Source organism: Pinus tabuliformis, chromosome 4_1, assembly GCF_031772625.1.
Source record: "Pinus tabuliformis cultivar Carrire ecotype Pingquan chromosome 4_1, CPIR1, whole genome shotgun sequence".
In the NCBI taxonomy this organism is placed as follows: Eukaryota; Viridiplantae; Streptophyta; class Pinopsida; order Pinales; family Pinaceae; genus Pinus; species Pinus tabuliformis.
Window position 1 is genome coordinate 812,075,689 of NC_142303.1, and position 19,351 is coordinate 812,095,039.

At 34.7% G+C, this 19,351-nt stretch overlaps 2 long non-coding RNA genes across 2 annotated transcripts; both read right to left on the bottom strand.

The window, feature by feature from the left end:
* Positions 1-17,111: 17,111 nt before the first annotated feature.
* Positions 17,112-17,552, bottom strand: LOC149178703 (uncharacterized). The gene is made up of 2 exons (XR_016258868.1): positions 17,449-17,552; positions 17,112-17,171 (listed from the first exon to the last, which is right to left on the bottom strand). It is a non-coding gene; the product is annotated as an uncharacterized LOC149178703 (long non-coding RNA).
* Positions 17,553-17,725: 173 nt separating this feature from the next.
* LOC149178704 (uncharacterized) lies at positions 17,726-18,380 on the bottom strand. Its single transcript, XR_016258869.1, has 2 exons — positions 18,185-18,380; positions 17,726-17,856 (listed from the first exon to the last, which is right to left on the bottom strand). It is a non-coding gene; the product is annotated as an uncharacterized LOC149178704 (long non-coding RNA).
* Between the last annotated feature and the right edge of the window lie 971 nt (positions 18,381-19,351).

The following is a 19,351-nucleotide window of genomic DNA, read 5'->3' on the forward strand; positions in this document are numbered from 1 at the left end:
CTTCCCATTTGAATATCAGATAATCGAAAATAATTTGGTCTTCATTATTTCTAATGATACCACCATCAATGCCCTCCCTTGAGTTTTCCGTAGAAGCATTATCAAAGTTTAATTTATACCTCTTTAACACAAGTGGGTTCCAAGGAGACTATGATTGCTTGTTCCCAAATCCCTTTCCATTAGTCAAAACACAATTAGATCTTCTTGGAGTAGAAGATAATACTCTATCCAAAAGGAGAAAGAGACCATAAGATATCTTAAGGGTTGTGCTCCTTTAGCGATTCTTGTATGGATCTCATCTAATTTAGCTCAAATTTAGGTTAAATCCTTTTTCTTTTCTTTTCTTTGTTTTTTGGTTTGGATTTTGTTCTATTTTAATTTTTCAACAGGTCATAAATTAAATGACATGTAAAAAGTGTCGTCTCTGTAGATGTAATTTAGATAATTTATTATCCATGGACCTTTTGGCTATTTCCTTGAGGTTTCTTTAATTGCCCTATGGAAAAGTGGAATTTCACCAAAGCTATCTACTCATTTTGACCATTTAAGTGTCGTTGGATGTTGAAACAAGATATGATAACTATTCTCATCTTATTTTTTACATCCCTTGGAAACCTATGTTTTTTAATGATAACTAGATGAGTGTGGTGATCTTGGGTCTAGATCTTCTTCCACAAAAATGTCATACTATTTGAAATTCCTCTTTGAAAAGGTAGGGGTAGTGATTTGTTCTTCCATGTTGTTGATTATTCCTTATTTTATCAATAAAAATTCTCTCAATAATTTGTAGTACATATTCCATCTACTAGAGGAAATCCTAGATAAATTGTATGCAAAATATCTTCTTTTAAGTTCCAACATTGTCAGGATTTGTCTTTTTAGTCCTAAAAAAAATTGATTTGCCTATGTTAATGGTAGATGGTCTGACCCGTGGGTCTCTTAAATATTTCGATGGAATTTTTTAATGCTTTGGCTTCTTTTAGACTGGCATATCCTAAAAGTAGTACATTAGCTTCAAATTGTAAATGGGAAATAGGGCCAGAAGTAGATGAGATTCTTAATCCTTCCAAATGCTGTGATGATGGGGCATGAGAGATGATTTTTCTAAAGGCGTTGATTTTAATAACCCAAACTGCTAGGAATTTATTATCTAGCAAATCACTTGTCTCAATTAAACTGACCATGCAATGGAGTTATCCTTAGCTAACTAGCCATGCATAAATGAAAATCTCATGCGTGCATAACAATTGTATCCTATTAGCCTCACATACATGAAGCAAACATTTCTTAGTGATGACTCTAAGATTGGCATGCACGACTGGATTGATGAGCTAGTGGTGCATGTGGCAGAAGGCAGCTCGAGTTGTTGATATGAGGAGGTAGGTGGGTTCAACATGTAGGATCAATTGTCTCGTCTACCACTCGTAATTTAAAATTAAAATAATGAGACCATGAGATCATGCCACCTCACCACCTAATTCAACTGACACCTTTTTGCATGATATTCCCTATTTTCTCTCTTCATATCACCTCATGTGGGAGTTGAGGTAGATAGACACTTTGTTCAGCTAAGAAGTGACCCCTGATACTTAAACACACAAAAGAGAAATTACATAGTGTTTCATGGAATCCAAAGGGTTCAATTTGCATACCTTGTTTACCTATGGAGCTCTGGTGTTGATGCTTTGGATTTGAAGACTTGTTTTGTAGGTGTTTCATGGAGGCAAAGATTGTATCTTCATGGTTGGTTGTTATTAGAGATATGCTTCTTTCATTACTACCCAACCTTCTTTTCATTGTTGGGGTCCTTCTTCAATCAATTTGGTGATGTTGAGTCCCTCCTAGCCTCTATCCTTCAATTTGTGATGGTAAATGGTGGCTTTGTTGGGCCCTTGAAGGCTGCTACAAGAAATAAAGTTTCCTGTAGCAGTCACAAAGACTCCATAAAATCATCATTTCTTGGAGTTGTGACCACTGTGGATACTTCATGGGGATTAGGTAAGAGTGTTTTGCAGGTGGACATGGTGGAAAATGGAAAGGTCAAGTCATGGCTTGGGCAAGGAGGCAAGAAACTAGCCCATACAGAAATGCCAATTTTTGAAAGTGTTTGGATTTCAATTTTGCTTGATTGGATCGATGAGGATGATAATTAGAGACATGGTGGTGGCTTTATTTTCCTCAAAAAGTGAAAAAAAGTCATATCTGATTTATTTTTTTTGTAAAACAAAGCTAAAATGTATGGGGTTGTTTAGGTCATTTTTTGTAAGTGCTCAAATCTCTATTTTGACTTAAGGAATTGATGAGGTATTAAATTAGAAGCCTAATGACACATTTCCTATCCAAATAGGTGAAAAAACCTGTTGTTGTAGCTTTTTCCTAAAACAACCTTGTAAATAAGACCAAAATGATGTTGTAGAGGTAAAGCAAATTGATGGGACCCACTTTTTGACACTTGGAGGTGGTGCGGGAATTTTTTTTGAAGCTAAGGTGAAAAGAAGATGGATCTATAGTTTTTTTTTTAAATAAGCCTTTTTTTTGTAGAGAGTAAAAGAAGTGAATCAACCAGGGAAGAAAAAAATGCATAGTTTGACACCTCCTACTTTTTATTCTAGCTACTATGGGTAGTGATTTGTTCTTCCACATTGTTGATTTATTCCTTGTTTTATCAATAACATTTATCTCAATACTTTGTAGTATGTCTTCCATCTACTAGAGGAAAGACCAGATAAATTGTATGCATAATATATTAATTTAAGTTCCAACATTATGAGGATTTATCTTTTTTAGTCCTAGAAAAAAAATTGATTTGTCTATGTTAATGGTAGATAGCCTGGCTTATGGGTCTCTTAAATATTTTGATGGCATTTTTTATTTCTCTGACTTCTTTTAAATTGGCATATCCTAGAAGTAGTAAACTGGCTTCAAATTGTAAATGGAAATAGGGCTAGAAGTAGATGAAATTCTTAATCCTTCCAAATGTTTTGATGATGGGGCATGATACAAGATTTTTCCAACGGTGTTAATTTTAATAACCCAAACTACTAGCAATTTATTATCTAGCAATTCACTTGTCTCAGTTAAATTGACCATGTGATGGAGTTAGCCTTCAATAAATAGCCATGCATAAGTGAAAAGTTCATGCATGCATGAAAATTGCATCCTATTAGCCTAATATACTTGAAGCACACATTTCATAGTGATGAATCTAAGGTTGGCATGCATGAGTCGATTGATGAGATAATGGTGCATGTGGCATATGGAAACTCGAGATGTTGATATGAGGTGGTAGGTGGGCTCAGCATGCAGGAGGATTTGTCTCATTTATCACTCATAGTTTAAAATTAAAATCATGATATTATGAGATCATGCCACCTCACCACATAAGTCAACAAACATATTTTTGCATGATATTTCCTATTTTGTCTCTTCCCGTCCCCTCATGTGGGAGTTGAGGTAGATAGAAACTTTGTTTAGCCAAGAAGTGATCCCCGATACTTAGACACAAACAATGGAAATTACATATTGTTTCATGGAATCCAAAAGGTTCGATTTGCATACCTTTCTTTCCCATGGAGCTTTGGTGCTGATGCTTTGGATTTGAAGACTTGTTTTCTAGGTGTATCATGGAGGAAAAGATTGTATCTTCATGGTTGGTTTTTGTTAGAGATATGCTTCTTTCATTACTGCCCAACCTTCTTTTCATTTTTGGGGTCCTTCTTTAATAAATTTGGTGATGTTGAGGCCCTCCTAGCCTATGTCCTTCAATTTGTGATGGTAAATGGTGGCGTTATTGGTCCCTTAAAGGCTACTACATTAAATAAAATTTCCTTTAGAAATCACAAAGACTCCATAAAATCACCATTTCTTCGAGTTGTGACCACCATGGATACTTCACGAGGATAAGGTAAGAGTGTTTTGCAGGTGGACATTGTGGAAAATGGAAAGGTCAACTCATGGCTTAGTAAGGAGGCAATAAGCTAGCCCATATAGAAATGCCAATTTTTTAAAGTGTTTGGATTTCAATTCATCTTGATTGGATCAATGAGGATGATAATTAGAGACATGGTGGTGGCTTCCTTTTCCTTAAAAAGTGAAAAAAAGTTAGATCTAATTTTTTTTTTTGTACAACAGGCTAAAATGTATAGGGTATTTTAGGCCATTTTTTGAAAGTGCTCAAACTTCAATTTTGATTTAGGGGATTGATGAGGTATTAAATTAGAAGCCTAATGACACATTTCCTAGCCAAATAGGTGAAAAAAAGTTATTGTTGTATCTTTTTCCAACATTGTGAGGATTTGTCCTTTTAGCCCTAAAAAAATGATTTATCCATGTTAATGGTAAATGGTTTGGCCTATGGGTCTCTTAAATATTTTGGTGAAATTTTTTATTTCTTCGACTTATTTTATATTGGCATATCCTAGAATTAGTGCATCGACTTCAAATTTTAAATTGGAAATAGGTCCAGAAGAAGATGAGATTCTTAATCCTTCCAAATATTGTGATGATGAGGCATGAAAGATGATTTTTCCAAGGGTGTTCATTATAATAACCCAAGCAACTAGCAATTTATTATCTAGCAAATCACTTGCCTCAGTTAAACTGACCATGTGATGGAGTTAGCCTTAACTAACTAGCTTCAACTAACTAGCCTCACTACTACACATCATCCTAGGTGGCATCCACTGTTAAAAATAGACTTATGAAAAATAGAAAAAAGAAGAAGCTAAAAATAGAAGTTGATACCTAATGGTAGGGAATTTCTAGTAGAACAAGAAAAGTGGTCATATGTGGACCTAATGTTGGAGCAAGAATTTAGGCAACAATTTTTTGGATTTGTGCAAAGGAGTACCATACAAAAGGGTAACATGCAGGAAGGTCAGCCAAGGGTCAGCGCACAGAAATATAGGGAATAACTAAAGTCACTAGGATTATTTTATGAACAATTTTTGAACAACTAAAACTTATTGGAAGCAAATTAGTGCGTAAAATTAGTAAAAAATAGTTTACAATTTGAATCAATTAGAAAATATAGAGAAATATAGAGAATAAGGAAAGTCGTTAGGCTTATTTTCTGAACAGATTGTTAACAACAAAAACTTACTGGAAGCAAATTAGTGTGTAAAATTAGTAATTAAATAGTATACAATTTGAATCAATGAAGCTTCAACATGCATTTTAGTGAAGTGTGAAATTTTGGTCTACTTCACAAAAATGCACTCCCAACCTTCACTTCAAGGCCAAATTGAATTATTCAACTTGGAGAGTATTTTTTTACTCATAAGTAACATTACTAAAATTAAAGTTTTATAATTTAGTGATCTGAAGGCTGAAGTTAATTTAAATGAAAGTGTTGCAACAATCACAGTTTACTGTGTACCCCTAAAAGTGTCAACAATTTGTAAACATCAAAAATTTACTGGAAGAAAATCAGTTGTTAAATAGTATACAATTTGAATCAATCAGATTGGCCAAAAAATTAAACTTGGGCATGCATTTTATTGAAGCTAGGAAATTTTGGTCTGCTTTAGAAAAATGCACATCCACCGTTCATTTCAAGGAAAAAATGAATGATTCAACTTGAAGAGTATTTTTTACTCATAAGTAACATTAATAAAATTAAAATTTTCTAATTTAGTGATCTGAAGGTTGAAGTTAACGTAAAGGAAAATGCTACAGCTATCGCAATTCGCGGTGTCCCCCCAAAAGTGTCAGTAGTTTGTGAACAACAAAAACTTACTAGAAGCAAATTAATGTGTAAAATTAATAACTAAATAGTATACAATTTGAATCAATCAAATTGGCCAAGAAATGAAACCTGGGTGTGCATTTTAGTGAAGTAATGCAATTTTGGTCGGCTTCACAAAAATGCACACATAACCTTCATTTCAAGGCCAAATTGAATGATTCAACTTTGAGGGGACTTTTTTACTCATAAGTAACATTAATACAATTAAAGTTTTCTAATTTAGTGATCTGAAGGTTGAGGTTAATGTAAATGAAAGTGCTACAACAATCGTAACTCACATTGTCCTCCCAAAGGTGTCAACAATTTGTGAACAACATAAACCTACTAGAAGAAAATTAGTGTGTAAAATTACTAATTAAATAGTATACAATTTGAATCATTAATATTGGCCAATAAATGAAGCCTATGCATGTGTGCATTTTAGTGAAGCAAGGAAATTTTGGCCCACTTCACAAAATTGCACTCTCGGCCTTCATTTCAAGGCCAAATTGAATGATTCAACTTGGACATTACTTTTTTACTCATAAGTAACATTATTGCGATTAAAGTTCTCTAATTTAGTGATATGAAGGTTGAAGTTAATATAAATGAAAGTGCTATAGCAATTGGAGTTCATGGTGTCCCCCAAAAAGTGTCAATGGTTTATGACCAACAGAGATGTACTGGAAGAAAATTAGTGTGTAAAATTACTAATAAAATAGTATACAATTTGAATCAATCAGATTGTCTAAGAAATGAAGGTTGGACACACCTTTTAGTGAAGCAAGATAATTTTGGCCTGCTTCACAAAAATGCATGCCCAACCTTCATTTTCAAGGAGAAATTGAATGATTCAACCTGGAAAGTAGTTTTTACTCATAAGTAACATTAATACAATTAAAACTTTCTAATTTAGTGATATGAAGGTCGAGGATGTAAATGAAAGTGTTACAGCAATTGAAATTCACTGTGTCCCCCCCAAAGGTGTCAACAGTTTGTGAGCAACATAAACTTATTGGAAGAAAATTAGTGTGTAAAATTAAATAGTATACAATTTGAATCAATCAGATTGGCCAAGAATGAAGCCTATGCGTGTATTTTAGTGAATCAAGGCAATTTTCATATGCTTCACAAAAATGTACTCCCATCCTTCATTTCAAGGCCAAATTGAATGATTCAACTTGGAGAGTATTTTTTTCACTTATAGGTAACATTTATGCAACTAAAGTTTTCTAATTTAGTGATCTCAATGTCAAAGTTAATGTAAATGAAAGTGTGGTAGCAATCGTAGTTCACGTTGTCCCCCCAAAGGTGTCAATAGTTTGTGAACAACAAAAACTTACTAGAAGAAAATTAGAGTGTAAAATTACTAATTAAATAGTATACACTTTGAATCAATTAGATTGGCCAAGAAATGAAGCTTGGGTATGCATTTTAGTGAAGCAAGGTGATTTTGGCCTGCTTCACAAAAATGCGAGCCCAAAGTTCATTTCAAGGCCAAATTAAATTATTCAATTTGGAGAGTATTTTTTAACCCATAAGTAACATTAATACAATTAAAGTTTTATAATTTAGTGATCTGAAGGATGAAGTTAATGTAAATGAATGTGTTGCAGCAATCTCAATTCATAGTGTCCCCCCAAAAGTGTCAACAGTTTGTGAACAACGGAAACTACTGGAAAAAAATTACTAAGTAAAATTAATAATTAAAAATCATACAATTTGAATCAATCATATTGGCCAAGAAATGAAGCTTGGGCGTGCATTTTAGTGAAGCAAGGAAATTTTCGTCGGCTTCACAAAAATGCACGCCCAACCTTCATTTCAAGGCCAAATTGAATTATTCAACTTAGAGAATATTTTTTCGCTCATAAGTAACATTAATACAACTAAATTTTTATAATTTAGTGATCTAAAGGTCGAAATTAATGTATATAAAAGTGTTGCAATAATCACAATTCACAATGTCCCCCCGAAAGTGTCAACATTTTGTGAACTACATAAACTTACTAGAATCAAATTAGGTGTAAAATTAATTATTAAATAGTATACAATTTGTATAAATTAGATTGGCCAGGAAATGAAGCTTTGGCATGCATTTTAGTGAAGCAAGGAAATTTTGACCTGCTTCACAAAAAATTACTCCTGGCCTTCATGTCAAGGCCAAATTGTATGATTGAACTTGGAGAGTATTTTTTAACTCATAAGTAACATTAATGCAATTAATGTTTTATAATTTAGTGATTTGAAGGTCGAAGTTAATGTAAATGAAAGTGTTGTAGAAATCATAGTTCACGGTGTCCGCCCAAAAGTGTCAACAATTTGTGAACAACAAAAATTTACTGGAAGAAAATTAGTGTGTAAAATTACTAATTAAATAGTATACAATTTGAATCAATTAGATTGGCCAATAAATGAAGGTTGGGCGTGCATTTTAGTTAAGTAAGGAAATTTTGGCTTGATTCCCAAAAATGAATGCCCAACCTTCATTCAAAGGCGAAATTGAATGATTCAACTTGGAGAGTATTTTTTACTCATAACTAATATTAATATAATTAAAGTTTTCTAATTTAGTGATCTAAAGGTCAAAGTTAATGTAAATTAAATTGCTGCAACAATCATAGTTCACGGTGTCTACCCAAAAGTGTCAACAATTGGTGAGCAGGAAATTCAACTTACTAGAGGCAAATTAGTGTGTAAAATTACTAGTTAAATATTATACAATTTGAATCATCATATTGGCCAAGAAATGAAGCTTGGGCATGCATTTTAGTGAAGCAACACAAATTTGGTCTGCTTAACAAAAATGTACTCCCAACCTTCATTTAAAGGCCAAATTGAATGATTCAACTTGAAGAGTATGTTTTTACTCATAAGTAACAGTAATACAATTAAAATTTTCTAATATAGTGATCCGATGGTCAAAGTTAATGTCACTGGAAGTGCTGCAACAATCACAATTCACTGTGTCCCCCTAAAAGTGTCAACAATTTGCGAATAATAAAACTTGCTTGAATAAAATTAGTGTGTAAAATTAATAATTAAATAGTATACAATTTGAATTAATCAGATTGGCCAAGAAATGAAACTTGGGCATGCATTATAGTGAAGCAAGATAATTTTGGCCTGCTTCACAAAAATGCACGCCCAACCTCATTTCAAGGCCAAACTGAATGATTCAACTTGGAGAGATTTTTTTACTCATAAGTGACATTAATACAATTAAATTTTCCTAATTTAGTGATCTTAAGGTTGAAGTTAATGTAAATTAAAGTGCTACAACAATCACAATTCACAGTGTCCCCCTAAAAGTGTCAATAGTTTGTGAACAATAGAAACTTATTGGAAGAAAATTAGTGTGCAAAGTTACTAATTAATAGTATACAATTTGAATCAATTAGATTGGCCTAGGTGTGCATTTTAGTGAAGAAAGACAGTTTTGGCTTGCTTCACAAAAATGCACTCTTAGCCTTCATTTCAAGGCCAGATTGAATTATTCAACTTGGAAAGTATTTTTTTACTCATAAGTAACATTAGTGCAATTAAATTTTTTTAATTTAGTGATATGTAGGTTGAAGTTAATGTAAATGAAAGTGTTGTAGCAAATGCAGTTCACGGTGTCCCCCCAAAAGTGTTAACAGTTTGTGAACAACAAAAACTTATTGAAAGCAAATTAGTGTGTAAAATTATAGATTAAATAGTACACATTTTTAATCAATTAGATTGGTGAATAAATGAAGGTTGGATGTGCATTTTAGTGAAACAAGGCAATTTTGGCACGCTTCACAAAAATGCACGCCCAACCTTCATTTCAAGGCAAAATTGAATGATTCAACTTGGAGAGTATTTTTTACTCATAAGTAACATTAATACAATTAAAGTTTTCTAATTTAGTGATCTTAAGGTTCAAGATAATGTAAATGAAAGCGCTGCAACAATTGCAGATAGTGGTGTCCCCACAAAAGTGTCAATAGTTTGTGAGCAACAAAAACTTACTAGAAGCAAATTAATGTTTAAAATTACTAATTAAATAGTATACAATTGGAATCAATAAGAATGGCCAATAAATGAAGCATGGGCATACATTTTAGTGACACAAAGAATTTTTGGCCTACTTCACAAAAATGCAATCCCAACCTTCATTTCAAGGCCAAATTGAATGATCCAACTTGGAGAGTACTTTTTTACTCATAAGTAACATTAATGCAATTAAAGTTTTCTAATTTAGTGATATGAAGGTTGAAGATAATGTAAATGAAAGTGTTGTAGCAATTGCAGCTCACGGTGTCCCCCCAAAAGTTTCAACACTTTGTGAGCAACAAAAACTTATAGGAAGCAAATTAGTATTTAAAATTACTAATTAAATATATACAATTTGAATCAATCATATTGGCCAAGAAATGAATCCTAGTCGTGCATTTTAGTGAACCAAGGAAATTTTGGCTTGCTTCACAAAAATGCACTCCCAACCTTCATTTCAAGGCAAAATTAAAATTTTCAACTTGGAGAGTATTTTTTTACTCATAAGTAACAGTAATGCAATTAATGTTTTCTAATTTAGTGATCTAAAGGTTGAAGTTAATGTAAATGAAAGTGTTGCAGCAATCGCAGTTCACGGTGTGGCCCCAAAAGTGTTAATAGTTTATGATCAACATAAACTTAGCAAAAGAAAATTAGTGTGTAAAATTACCAATTAAATAGTATACAATTTGAATCAATCATATTGGCCAAGAAATGAAGCCTAGACATGCATTTTAGTGAAGTAAGACAATTTTGGCCTGCTTCACAAAAATGCACTCCCAACCTTCGTTTTAAGGCCAAATTGAATTATTCAACTTGGAGAGTATTTTTTTACTCTAAGCAAACATTAATGCAATTAATTTTTTCTAATTTAGTAGTCTGAAGGTCGAAGTTAATGTAAATGAAAGTGTTGCATCAATCACAGTTCATGGTGTCCCCCCAAAAGTGTTAATAGTTTGTTATCAAAAGAAACTTACTAGAAGCAAATCAGTGTGTAAAATTACCAATTAAATAGTATTCAATTTGAATCAATCATATTTGCCAAGAAATGAAGCCTGAGCTGACATTTTAGTGAAGCAAGGCAATTTTGGCCTACTTCACAAAAATGCACTCCCAACCTTCATTTCAAAGTCAAATTGAATGATTCAACTTGGAGAGTCTTTTTTTACTCATAAGTAACATTAATACAATTAATTTTTTCTAATTTAGTGATCTAAATGTCAAATTTAATGTAAATGATAGTGTAGTAGCAATCACAATTCACAGTGTCCCCCACAAAAGTATCCACAGTTTGTGAATAATAGAAACTTATTGGAAGCAAATTAGTGTGTAAAATTACTAATTAAATAGTATACAAATTGAATCAATCAGATTAGCAAGAAATGAAGCCTGGGCATGCACTTTAGTGAAGTAGGGAAATTTTGGCCTACTTCACAAAAATGCACTCCCAACCTTCATTTCAAAGTCAAATTGAATGATTCAACTTGGAGAGTATTTTTTTACTCATAAGTAACATTAATGCAATTAAATATTTTTTATTTTTTTACATATATATTTTTGTTGTTTAAGAATACTCCAAATTGCATGTGTTTTAATGGGTTAAAGGCAGACTTTGTGTGCCTTAAATAAATGTACACTAGGACCTGTAATTAATTTGCAGTGATATAATGATAATTCCATCCTATGGGTCAAAGGTTCTCTCTTTTTTGAAGTTTTCGAGGACGGGAGCGATGGCGATGATCAGGGCATGGTCGAGCGAGGCGCGGTTTGCAGCCGTACTGGCTCCCAAGCCAGTTTCAGGTCTCGAAGGCGTCCCAGGTCTTGGGATAACAGTGAATGCTGCGGGATGGTTGGTTATACGGCAAGTGTTTTCAGAGAAAAGCCTTTTCTCCAGCAGACATTCGAACCAAGCATACCCAGATCAGTGCGGCGGCTCAACTGTAGGGTTTTCTGTCACATGGGACCAAATGACCCTGCCTTGGAAGCGATTCACAAGCTTTAAATGGCTTTGTGAGATGTGGGAAACAACGGAAGATCACCTTCCTGTGTGGATCCGCGAGGAGGTTTCTCTCTGGCTGAAGATCGAAGCACAAAAATGCGCGTATGAACAAAAAAACCGATGGGCCGTATGGAGTTTAGGGGCAAGGGCCCGTCAAAACCAGAGTGCATGGAGAAACGGTAGGGGGGGTTTGCATGTTGCAGATCTGCCCCCCCTTTCAACGAACGGGCTCAATTTTGGTAGCTACGGCATGGATCTACACGATCTAGGCCTTGCCCGAGTACTCATCCGAGACCAACTGGAGTCCAGGCGGCAGAACGGAGAAAACAACCCTAGATCGGGCAGGTTTTATGCAGATCCAGACAAGCAAACAGACCCAGATCTGGAACTTCGCCATCAGTCAAGGCAGGTAACAAAATTTTGTTTTCAGATTCTGATTAAACCCCCACAGGGGAAATCTCGATTAGTATGGGTTCATGCAGGAGACTCTCCCATGCAGCTAAAACAACAAATATGGGCAGAAATGGGGTACCCAGTTCAGTCCCAGCATTTGGTCAGCGGAAGGTGGTCTCTCCAGGACCATAGATCTCTGGAAAGTTATGAGATTGGCCCAGGATCAATCATTAATTTAAATCTCAGATTGAGAGGAGGGGCTACGTCTAAGGGACAGCAAAGCGGAGAAAAGGGGAAAAAAACTGCACCTCAGCACCAACCCAAGGGAGGGTTATCCTATAAAAACATTTTACAGGGCAGCAGAGATTCAGGGTCCTCTCCAGATCAAGGCGGCCATATACCCAGGCCATATATAGTAGATCAGGCAGAGCAAACCCCAGCTTTAAACTTAGATACTTCTGGGCTGGATGATTTCGTAAAGTCCTATGAAACGCAAGCCCTCATTTGCCGTTTCAACAGTTTTTGGCCCAAACCCCTGGATTTATTTCATTGGATCTTCACCAGTTGGACCATGGAATGCGATATCCATCTCTGCTCAAAGGGGTTTTTTATAGTTAGATTCTCATCCAAGGAAGTCAGAGACACAGTTATTAGTGCAGGACCCTGGTTTTGGGGAACATCGGGGTTGTTTATGACCCCATGGTTCCCAGATTTCGATCCAAACAAAATGACTGTAACCAAAATGCCGGTCTGGGTTAGATTATATAATCTACCTCTGCATTTTTGGAATGAACGAGTTCTAGAAGGCATTGGGAACAGTATCGGGAAATATATCAAAACAGATCTGGATAGGATTGATGAAAGGATCTACACTTACGCACGTATCTGTGTGGAAGTAGATTTGAGCAAAGGGCTGCCGGACAGTATAAGGCTGATCTACAAACAACAAAACTGGCTGCAAGTGTTAGACTATGAAAACACTGCTTTCAGATGTAGACTCTGTAGGCAGACAGGCCATTTACAAAGCACGTGCCCAGAAGCAAAGAGTAAAAAGAAGTAGAAAGGGAAGCAGAGGAAAGGATGGCAATTCTCACCACCAGCTTCAGATGAAGAAGAATCAGAAGCAGAGGAGGAAGAGATCCCTGCAGAGAAGACCGAGGTAGCTCAAGAAATGGAGAAACAGAGAGGAAACACAACAGACAACAAGGCAGAGATGACAAGCGAGGACCACAGCATTGGAGGCATCAAGCGACATCACCACTCAGATACTTCAGATTCAGACAAAGAAATTGGTCCTCAGAATGTAGAAACACAGTTGATCATTGCACCGACCGAGCCCACCCAAGGAGAGTGGCGTAAGGTCGAAAAGAAAAAGGGGCGGAAAACTTGAACTAATTTTCAGTTTTTCTGCCTCTTTTCTTTCTCTTTTCCCTCTTTCTTTTCTCTTTTTTCTTTTTGCACGTTAGTTTTCTAACGTTGCGTGGAGCCCTTGTGGCAGTTCTCAGTATGCTTTAGTGCATATGCAGTTGTAACTTTTCATTATTTTTTTAATAAAAAGTTACTGTTTTTTCTTCGGAAAAAAAAATTCCATCCTATGGGTCTACAAAATTGTACCTCAGGCTTGTGGTGTATAGTTCCCTAATGGGCCTCAATTTGACTCTGATGTAAACTAATACAGTTGCTATTAATTTTCATGGTGACACTTTAAACTTATAGTACTAGTAAATGTTAAGCACATCTTGATAGTGGAGTGGGTAAAATTTTTTGTAGTACTCAAGAATACAAATTGTCTAAACATATTTTTAAATAGAAAAGTCAAAATTTTGTTGATTTTCATTACTGTTTAGAATTGTTCACATTCACCAGAGCACTTGTTAAGCAAAGAGACAACGCCTTATTGACAACATTAGGTGATTATTCTTACACATGGATGCTTTTCCAATCTGCTAACATTCACCTATAGCATCATAGTACTATTGGTTGGTTTCTAATCTAGGTTTGAATTTTACATCTAAGAGTTCTTTTTCCATCACTTGTTGTCTTCAAGGGTTAATAACTGGTGTCATACTCCAATATTTCTTGTAGTGTAAATCTTAAGCATTCTTGAAAAATCACTTTAAACAATTTGGACATCAATGAATACAAATATTCAAAGTCATATTGATATGAAATAAATGGGGATCTCATTCAATTTCACTTGGTGAGAGTGTATGATTTCCAAAGTTTGTGAATCACTAATATGAGTTATGTAGTTCTTGCACCAGCAGTACAATTTATGCACCCATTTAGGATTTGACATATTGGCACACTTCCTGGAAGAAAATTGGGACATAGTTTGTGTTCACAATGATGATCCCACACGAGTCAAAACACACCCAGGTCATACAGATTGATTTCTATAAGCTAATTAATACTTCAACCCAATTTCAAAACAGTTTTCAAACATCAAACTTCCTCCTTGATTTGCGTGAAGATGAGGTTTAATTTGAAAATTTTGGGACATGAGTTTTGTTCCCATTATAGGAAATTGAGTAAGACAATGGTGATTTTCCAAAAAATGCTATGGTATGGGATATACAAAGGTTCTTTAGGGCTTAAAAATGGACAATTTTCCAAAAATTTTGAATCATGCTTAGGTTTGAAAAGAATGGGATGTTACAACCTAAATTCGTATTATAACATGTATAAAAATATTAATCATGGCCCTGTGTTGGGGAGAGGATGTTATTATAGTCTTGTATTGTTGGTTTGAACTTGGAGCAGATGGCCTCAGATGTAAAAGATTGAGCATCTTTTAATACAATACTCATGCCAGGTTTCTTTTCTATCTTCTAGTGTATTCAATGAACAATTGCATCCTGTGATTTAAGTTTTTCCTAGAGGGTGTGAGGTGGTTTGTTTGGGCCTAACCAACCCAGCTCATCACCAATCTTGTACATAATCCTACTGTAATAACTTGGTTTTAGATATTTATACTTATGACTTGCACTTATAACTATTGAACAACATTTCTTGACAAGAAGTATTGTATTAAGAAATTTCTTTTTTTAGGCCAAACATTTGGAGTCTTTTAAGTTATCTATAGGTCGATTCACTATTACGCACTTGTAATTTGTTTACGTACTTATGCACCATATTATTGCAATGTCTTCATTTAATTGCAAGTGTTGACTTATATTCCTTTTATGTGTGTAGCTTTTAGGAGTGAATATTTACTAAGTATTGGTTCATGCTCTTAGAATTACAAAGTGCTTTATGCTTGTTTTCTTTCTTACACTAGTTTTGAGGAAATAGTGTTTCTAGATTTATCATTTATTTTGAGGAGGTGAGACATTTGTTGAGGGTATGCATGGTTGTGATTGGAGAAAGGTTATTTTTACTCATGCATGCAATACTTACAGTTGATGCGTTTTATTAACACCTTAGTCAAATTTGCATCCATTTCCTTGTTTGCTAGATTAAACACAAGTTGTTAAGATTATGGAAAAATAATTTGAATAACATTAAATACTTTTAATATTTCTCTTTTAATATGTAAATTAACTTTGTTGGGGTTTATTGCTAACATTTATATATTTTTTGCTTGTATATATGTGTGAGGTTTTGTGAAATTTGAGATTTCAATTTCTCTAATTTATTATGTGGGGCACATATAAGTTCATATATATATATCACATTCCAACCTCTTGATTTATCTCATGTGGTCAATTATTCAATTATTATCTAATTTAATAGCACTTATGGTATCATTTGTATATGTGAAAGAGACTTAGTAAGATGGATACAAGAAAATTGGTTGAGCTAACATAACTATAAACCCTAGGTAAATACAACCACTACCACTCTTAAGAGTTGAATATAAAATCTTATATACATTTATTTTACGTTTTCACTAACTTATCAAATAAACTCTCCAAAAAATACTAATTTCTCATAAATATTATTTACTAGCAATTGCCCTAAAAAGTGCAAAGAGAGGCCGATAGATTTTTTAAATTGGAAAATTGGTCTGAGGATAATATTTGTAGATATGTATGTCGTATACCATATGTATTGGCAAATTTAAATTTTATATTTCCATCCGAGATTGCTTTTCAATGCTTTGGTACACTAATTATAATTATATTTTTTAAATTGGAAAATTGGTCTGAGGATAATATTTGTAGATATGTATGTCATATACCATATGTATTGGCAAATTTAAATTTTATATTTCCATCCGAGATTGCTTTTCAATGCTTTGGTACACTAATTATAATTATATTTCCCGGTGGCATTACCATATTTTCCAAAAGCAATTCAATGCTTGTGCTCAGGATATTTAAAAGCTATTCTATTCCTTCTCAAATAAACAGAACAACTGTTCAGTTTGCATGGAAAAAACACTTGAATGACCAGGTGTGAGTCACATACATTTCCGCCCAATTGGATAAAACAATTGTTTAATTGGCATACAAGAAAACTAATAAGAGGAACAAATTAACCACTGCAACTAGTCACTGCAAGAACACCAAATTAAAGAAGAAAAATGATGAAGTAAAGAAATGTTGGTGCCGGATAATTGCAAGAAAGAATCTCAAATCTGTTTAAGCTTAGTCTCCAGCATTTCAAGTTGGAAAAGTACTCATGTATATCCATCCATAAATGCATGCCTCCTGAGGAGGAAGGTACAAGTGAAACATCTGAACCTTCATTGAGTAAAGGTAACCCCTCATTGTAATCATTTCCAGACTAGTATACCCATACAAACAAGGTTTCTGCAAAGATGAAGCATCAGCATAGACCCTTCTATTTAACAAAAAGGGGTTTACTGCTTAGTCAGGAGCACCCTTAAATAGGCAAGACGTAGTATTGAAAATTCTACCGTGTCCAAAAGAGAGATCAATGGTTGAATAACAGGAAAGTTGTTTCCTCCGTAGAAGTTGAAAGATATATTAGGCCCTTGGAGAGATCAATGGTTGAATAACAGGAAAGTTGTTTCCTCCGTAGAAGTTGAAAGATATATTAGGCCCTTGGTTAATGCTTTGACTGTTGCTGCACAGATAGGGGTAAGGATATTAGTTCTTTCTCAATAATGAGACAGTTAATGTTGCTCAAACAAGATGAATAAATGTTTTGTATGATTACAACCAACCTGACACTATAACAAAACTCAAAAGGAATGCTTGAATTATCAACTGCCAATGGAGAGTTTTGTGTCTGCATATGATACTATTACCTTCAAAACTCGTTAGTCAATTGGGAAAATCTCCAAAAGGGGGATTATATACAAAAAAATAAAAAATAAAAAATAAATTCTATAATCACTCACATTTGATGTAAGGTTTTTGTAAACTGGATCAGCCAACTGTGTAAATGAGGTGCCAGTGTCAAAAAGGGCCTGAAAGTCTATTTTGACATTGGCATTTCCCACGTAAAAGTCTGTCATAAGAGTCTAAATGGTAACTCTGAAGTACTTTTAAAAAAATTGGGTTGAATGCATAGAGATGACACTCACGATGTATTATAAAAAGGAGCTTTGTTTTGGTCTGAACTCCCTTTATCTCCAAAGGCAAACCTTCCAACATTTGAATCGTCTGGGAAGCACATAGAGAAAGAATTTGATACAAGGCCTGAATTGTACAAAATGCTCGGGACAGAGATATCATCAATGCCAAGCCCAAGTAGACCATCAGGAGCCGCACCTAGTAGAAATGAGCCTGTTTGTACACTTCCACACCTATCAATTGCAACAAGCAAAGACCCACTCAACGAGTGTTCATTCATGTGTAGCACTTAAGAATGGAAAAACATTGACAGTGCAGAGTAATTTTCAGGTCATGTCACATGGTCTAATTCAGTATGGCCTCAGACTGAAATCTAGAGGCAGAAAACCCACTTCTAAAAATTCTAGTCCTGTAGAGAGGAGCAGTATGAGTTTTCTGTGCCTCAACTGTCTTAAAATATTACACCGAAAAATGACCTCATTATCAACTGCTTTGAACAGGAAGAGCACTAAATCTTCAGAACAGTCATATTCACTTTCAACAACAAGAAACAAATCATACCCAAACGTGATAGATGCCTTCACCATTCCTTCCTGTGACCCATCTCCAAGAGTCAGATAAAGAATATCCTCCACTAAAGTTCCTGCAGTGGATGTATTTGCAGAGAGATATTGAACGCTGTATGGGCATTGATCACTAAGTTTGGAGCATTCATTTTTTAATTGACAGAGAGTATTACTACAAGCAACTGACTTGCTTGTCTACGAGGCTGATGGACTGTAAGTCTATAAAATGATACCCTGTTTAAATAAGAATTAAATATCAGCAAAAGAGAATCCCATTTCAAGTCGAGGCATACAAACAGATACTATTAAGCTGAGGAGTTTCATTATCAAGGGAACCCACAGAAACACAAGATATGAAGAAGACTGGATATGCAACAAAATAGCCTTTTTCCTTTATCAGAGAAGCAGTTCTTGGTTTAAATAGTTAACGGATGGAATAGCTGTGCATTTTATCCTTATTTTAAAAGGAGTCAAAACTTAGGTTACAGGGTAATTGTCTCTGTAGGTAGTATTCTCTTTTTCTTAAAATTCTACTCGGTGGAATTATTATTAAGCTGACAAATGAAATAATAGCAGCAAAGAGATACAATTACATATAAATCTTACGAAAGCCAGATAATCAAGAAAGTAGGAAACTATAGAAAAGGAAAACGAAATAACGTTAGGGGTGCTGACCGTCACCAAAGATCCCTGTGAAAATAAACAAGACATAACTCAAATTGTAGACAGCTTACCTTGAAAGCTTAACATTTTCTGGTAGTTGAGAAAACCCCTGAAAACTGAAAGTAGGAACACAGACTTTACCAGGATTAACTCCAAAGGGAGAGACAAAGACGACTGTTGAGTGGCACCAAATCTCATCTTGAGGCTACTGTAAACATGCAAATCTGTGGACACTCTCCCCAAAGAACCTGAATTTCTGACAGTCCCCAGGGTAGACTGGACAACAAAACCCTCGCGTTGTATTCCCAGCTCTGAGTTTTATTGAACGCATGCATGCAGAGTGCAAGTATAGGAAAAACCCCAGTGCAGGGTGGTGACCAGACGAGTAAGTTTAATGGGATAGTTAAATCCTAGGCAGGGTTGAAGCTATGTACAAAGCCCGAAGTCTGAGGACAAGGGGGCTCGACAGCAGAATCCCTGTCATTGCTATCTGCTTTTG